This window comes from Malaclemys terrapin, chromosome 14, assembly GCF_027887155.1.
Source record: "Malaclemys terrapin pileata isolate rMalTer1 chromosome 14, rMalTer1.hap1, whole genome shotgun sequence".
NCBI classification, from domain to species: Eukaryota; Metazoa; Chordata; order Testudines; family Emydidae; genus Malaclemys; species Malaclemys terrapin.
The window spans coordinates 25850469-25856468 of record NC_071518.1 but is presented as its reverse complement, the minus strand read 5'-3'; the positions used below and the strand labels follow the sequence as shown (position 1 = coordinate 25856468).

Here is a 6000-nt window from a genome sequence, read left to right as displayed (position 1 = left end):
CTGTTTTTGAAGCTTTTCTGTTGCAAAATTGCCACTGTAACGTCTGTCACTGAGTGATTAGAGAGGTTGAAGTGGTCGCCTACTGGTTTTTGAATGTTATGATTCCTGATGTCAGATTTGTGTCCGTTTATTCTTTTGTGTAGAGACTGTCTGGTTTGGCCAATGTACATGGCAGAGGGGCATTGCTGGGACATAATGGCATATATCACATTGGTAGATGTGCAGGTGAACGAGTCCCTGATGGCGTGACTGATGTGATTAGGTCCTATGATGGTGTCACTTGAATAGATATGTGGAAAGAGTTGGCAGTGGGGTTTGTTGCAAGGATAGGTTCCTGGGTTGGTGTTTTTGTTGTATGGTGGTTGCTGGTGTTTGCTTCAGGTTGGGGCCAGGTCTGTAAGCGAGGCCAGGTCTGTCTCCCAAGATCCGTGAGAGTGAGGGATCATCTTTCAGGATAGGTTGTCAAGACACCCAGGGGCAGAAACAACTTTTCAGCCCCATGTGGGATCTGAGAGAGCTGGGCTGATGCGGAATAGGTGACAAGACTGCCCTTCGTGGGCTCCACTGCCTAATAGGGGATAAAAAACAACACACCTGGGTTTGGGGGGACCCTTTGGGAATTGGAGGGACCTGTTGTAGTCCCAGGTGCGCACTTTGCAGAGCTCTGGGTGACCCCTGTTTTGGGGGCTGTTGGGGACACGAGGTTCGGAGTATTTGGGGGGCTGCCTGAGGTCCTGGGGGGCCCGAGTGTTGGGGTGCCGCTGGAGTGACAAGATGCCCGTGAGTGTCGGGCTCGTGGGATCACCGGCCCGCGATGAGGTCACTACCGAGCTCCCGGAGGCTGGCGGGGCCTATGAGAAGCCGGCGGGCTGGGTGCGCGTGCGCGGAGGCCGCTACCGGGGGCGCGCCTCCGCCGCCCGCGTCGGGAACTGGGAGCGCGCGTCGCTGGCGGACTGTGCATCGCGGCCGGCGCGCTCCCGTGCGTGGCGGTGTCTCCTCGGCCGGCGGCGGGCGGGAGGGAAGGAGCGAGCGGTTGGTTTGTCGGGCCGGGCCACAGCCGTGTCGGCGAGAGCCTCGTAGCGAGTTGCCCCGCAGCCGGGACGGTAAGGGGGAGCCAGGCCGCTTGCAGCGTGGTCCCGCCCAGCGCCCACAGGTGAGCGGGGAGGGAGACCGGCCGGGCGGCCGCTGAGGGGAAGGGATCTCTCGCGGCGGCCTTCCCCTCCTCAGTCCCCGCCGGGCGGCCCCCGCGGAAGGCTGGTGGGCGCCGCGCCCGGGAGAGGCCCCGTCCGAGCCCCAGGGGCGGCAGAGTCGCTGCGGCTGCAGAGGAGACTCGGGACAAGGCCCCGCCGCGGCCTAAGCCCAGCCTCGGCGCCCGGCTTCCTCTTCCCGGGAGTAGCCGGCCCGACGGGCCGCAGGCTCCGGCTGCGAGGGGCAAGGGGCGCCTCGGGCGCGGCGCTGAAGGACGGGGCTGGCCGGGGTCTCCCTTCCAGCGCCAGGCCCGAGTCTCGGTGGCTGGGGAAAGCGAGCCTGGGCTGGGGTCCGGGCGGCTGTCTGTGCGCCTGGGGAAGGCGAGCTCGCCTCTGTCGCCAGTCCGAGGCAGCCTGGAGCTCGCTTGCTGGCTGGCTGCGGACGAAGGGTTTGTTTTGAAGCCCTGTGTGGGCCCCCGGGGCACGGTGGAGTCGCCGCTCCGCCTCCGGGGCTGCCCCTTTGTGAGCCCGGCCTCGTTGACTCGTGCGCTTTGTGTCTGTGTTGCGGGAGTGGGGCCGAGTTCGGAGCTCGCAGCCGGCATGGCGAAGGTCAGCAGGGCCGCAGCGTGTCTCCAAGCAAGAGGACTTGGGTGTGGGGGAGAGCTGCTAAGCCCCGTCTCAGGGGGTCTCAGTGAAACCAAAGGCTGGGGAGCCTCTGCCCCCTCCCATCACCCATTCCCCCATGGATCCCGCTCAGATGGGCTTCTGTGGAAGACAGGATACTGGACTAGTTGGGCCAATGATCTGATCCCGTATGGCACTTCCTGTGAGACCCAACGTTTCCATTCTCTTATCTCCCCTTCCTCCCCTGGGAGGAAGACAGGGGAGTTCTGCTTATCCCTTCCATCACTCTGCCCTTCCTCCCTATGGTCCCAGCAACCCAAAGCTGGAGCTCCGCTGCTTTACTCTTCCATTTCTCCTCACTTCTCTACAGTTTAAATTAGCACTAGTTTGCAGTGATATATTATTACTGTTAGTAGTAATGAACAAAATATAATCACTCATCAAACACAGGGGAAGAGAGTCTCCTCTTAGAGCAGTGTACAGAGTAAAAATACAAAAACGAAAGGTGGGAGAAACAGTTCCTTTGCATAATAGGCAAACATCTTATGAATTACTTTGTTGCTGTTTATTTAAAGATAAATATGCTAAACTACTCTTCCCACACCCTCCTTCCACAATCCAGTCCTCTCTACCAAATTCCCTGTTTTACTGTATTTATCTCTTTCCTCGCATGAGCAGTTTACTCATGAGCTAAAAAGAACAGGAGTACTTGTGGCACCTTAGAGACTAACAAATTTATTTGAGCATAAGCTTTCGTGGGCTACAGCCCACTTCGTCGGATGCATAGAATGGAACATACAATAAGAATATATATATACACATAGAAGATGCCATACCAGCTCTATGAGGCTAATTAATTGAGATGACCTATTATCAGCAGGAAAAAGACTTTTGTAGTGATAATTAAGATGGTCAATTACTGACAGTTGACAAGAGGTGTAAGGATAGTTATCATAAGGAAATAGATTCAAGTATGTAATGACTCAGCCATTCCCAGTCTCTATTCAAGCCAGAGTTAATGGTATCTAATTTGCAAATCAATTCAAGCTCAGCAGTTTCTCCTTGGAGTCTGTTTTTGAAGTCTTTCTGTTGCAAAATTGTCACCTTCAGGTCTGTTACTGACCTCTCTGGCCACTCAGTAACAGAGGGTCTTAACTGGGTGCAGCCAAATAATCTCCCCAGCATATACTATATTACAACACAATCAGTAGAATACATGCCACACAAACAACACTGGGTAATCATATTTTCAGGTAATAGCGCAGGTTTACCTGACCTGTCATTCAATTAGCGCACACTTCTCAGTGGCAAAAGAGCTTTTCATTCAGTGATTTGGGGCATTTCATACCTTATTGAAATTTACCTATGGATATATTGTCAACATTTTTGAAGTGCTTTTAGTGTTAAACAAACAGCTTCAATGCCAAAATAGCACTGATACATAATTTGCTCTTTTACAGTACCTTATCTATAGTAACTCCTGAATTCTAATCCAGACTGTGCACTGATTTTCTGTATGGCTTTGGGCAAGTCATTTCAACTGCGTGCCTCATTACCATTATCTGTAAAATGGGGATTCTTAACCATCTCACTATGATGTTGTGAGGACTGGTTAATATTACTAAAGTGCTTTTATCATATAGAGAGCTAAATAAGTACAATTAACCTGGGATACATGCACTTTGTTTTCTTGCAGTTGGTGATGTAGGTGGGGGAGGGGATGTATGTCTGTGGTGGTATCACAACATTCATCACAGTGCTGAGAATTGAATATGGAATTTCAGATTACTTTATTTCCCCAGTGAAAAATTGCTAGATTCTGCAGTTTTCACACTAAACAAACTTTGTTTTTCTATATCTGGAATTGTATCAAACATTTATAATACTACATATTTCTGTGTAGTAAAACTGGTGCAAAATATATGTAAGCAAGCACATGTTAAAACAATAGCTGACCATTTCCTCCTTTTGTCTGTCTGACCTGAGGTCGCAATTCTGTATATTTTCCTGTATTAGTTGATGACCATGTGAATACACACAGCAAAGCAAGCAGAGTGCAGCACCTTGCATTACTTAAGCTTTTGGTGATGTCATCTGCTCTTGAAAGACAACAGAACTTTGAACTACGGTCTTTGGTGTTGGCAAGTATAAAGCCTTTCAGTTCACCTTTAAAGGTCTGCTCTGGCATTTATTGTGCATTATACTCAATGAATTTTATGATTTATACAAGGGATCCTAAATCAGACCCTAATACTGCAGTATGTGACTGCAACAGATTTTCAAATGAGTCGGTTTAAGTGTTGGGTTTTGAACACGGTGTACTAAATTGTGGATATTCCTAAAGGGAAGAATGTTTGAGTGGCATTTACATGCTGTTTATGATGTATTTTCAAACAGCTGCATTCAGAAGAGGGGCTTCAGAATTACGAAGGAAATGTCCATGTTAAGTGTGATTAATGTACAGACTGTCTAGAGAGTTAAATGATTTTGATTTACAAAGATGATTTTTAAAACTTGCTATTGAATTGTAAAGGAGAAAAAAACTTCAGAGTAAATTACTTAACGTAATTTCCTGTGGAAGGTGCCTCGCTTGATAATGTAGGTATGTTGAATTGTTTATCTTTATTGTTCCCATTTACTATAAATCAGAATCTTTGCTTCTGTATTTAGAGGAAGTTCTCTATTAGCTTTACTATGGTAAGCTCCTTTTTTATAAATCTCATAATTTGCTGTAGGGTGAAACTTGATATAAGGTCTTGATTTGAAAGGGAATTTTAAAGTAAATTTATCAGCATTTGTATGCTTTGCCTGTTTTTATAGCTAAAAAATAGCATAACTTTTAAAGTGCAATGCTTAATCATTATTCTCTATTAATAGATTAACATTTTGAAAAGGTAGAATAGTGAAGTTTGTAGTCTTTTACAAGTTATTGCCCACTGAGACACTGGGGGTGCAAAGTCCTGCAGGCTAAGGTCATTCAATCAGTGCAATGAACCTCAAATTAAATGTCTGCTTAGGCCTTAAGGTGGTAGATTGTCATAGCTTCATTGTGCCTTTCTATTTAGCAAAACATTCTGGTTTATATTTTCCCCAAGTGGTTGCAATTCTGAAATCGTTTGAAAAAACATGGCATTTGGAAAGTTTACAAAAATGAAGTTTTTAAAAAAGTGCTAATAAGAATAATCAGGAACAAACTAACACATGCAAATGTATTGTGGCGATGTTTTTCCATAGGTATACTTGAAATCTGATGTATAACTTGTTACTAAGGCCTTGGTCTTGCCATGACTTCTGTGCGAGTGGAGCCCCATTAACTTCAGTGGAGATCTACACAGGCACAGGGATACACAGGGGTATACCTGCATAGAATTCGATATAGGATTGGGGGCAGATTCCTTGTCTAAACACAAGTTGCACTAGTTTAAAATCAATTTAAAAGTCAGTTTTAGTTAAGCAAGTGCAACTTTCGTGTGTAGGCAGGGCCCTAATATTTTCTTTCTCCCCTCATCCTTAAAGTATGATTCTTTTCTGATCAGTAGCTGAAAAAATGGTGTCTTACTCAACAGTTTTGCTCTTTGAATGTATTCAGAGACACACCTGCTTATTTTTAGTTACCAAAATATGATTTTAAAACTTTTTATTCCTTATAGCACTACAGACCCAACATAGGTGAGAGCTAGATTCTGTTCCTTCTTCTGCATCAACAGAATTGTTTAACAGTGTTTTTCAATCTCTTTTCATTTGTGGACCCCTAAGCACTTCAAATGAAGGTGCGGACCCCTTTGGAAATTTTAGACAATCTGTGGGCCCCCAAGGGTCTGCAGACAACAGGTTGAAAACCACTGTTCTGTGGTAACGGAAACCTTTTGTGGACCCCCTAGACATAGTCTGTTGACCTCATGTTGAAAACCGCGGGTTTCTAGCATTCTAATCACTTACATCTGTTCAACATTGATGGCAATGGGGTTACACAAAATGAATATCAGTTACACAGGTGTGACTGAGGGGATAGTCTGGCTGGCAGAACAGGTTGAGTTTGTAGGGCTGACAGAAGAAACATTGTTTTACTTGTAAAATGAGCATGTTTGGTACATGACTGATGCCATTTTCAGTCACTTTTGAGTGCAGAACTTCCAAGTAAGTTGTAATGTCCTTATAATTACAAAAAAAAAACAAAAACAAAAAAAAC

General features: G+C 46.2%; 1 protein-coding gene across 4 annotated transcripts in view; it reads left to right on the top strand.

The window, feature by feature from the left end:
* Positions 1–925: 925 nt before the first annotated feature.
* The window catches only part of SIAH1 (siah E3 ubiquitin protein ligase 1), a 47635-nt gene continuing 42560 nt past the window's right edge, over positions 926–6000 (top strand). The window contains exons 1-2 of one of the 4 annotated variants that reach the window (XM_054048936.1): positions 1011–1153; positions 3828–3952. The gene's annotated coding sequence lies outside the window, so the exon portion shown is untranslated. The other 3 variants (XM_054048932.1, XM_054048934.1, XM_054048935.1) reach the window with 3 other exon arrangements.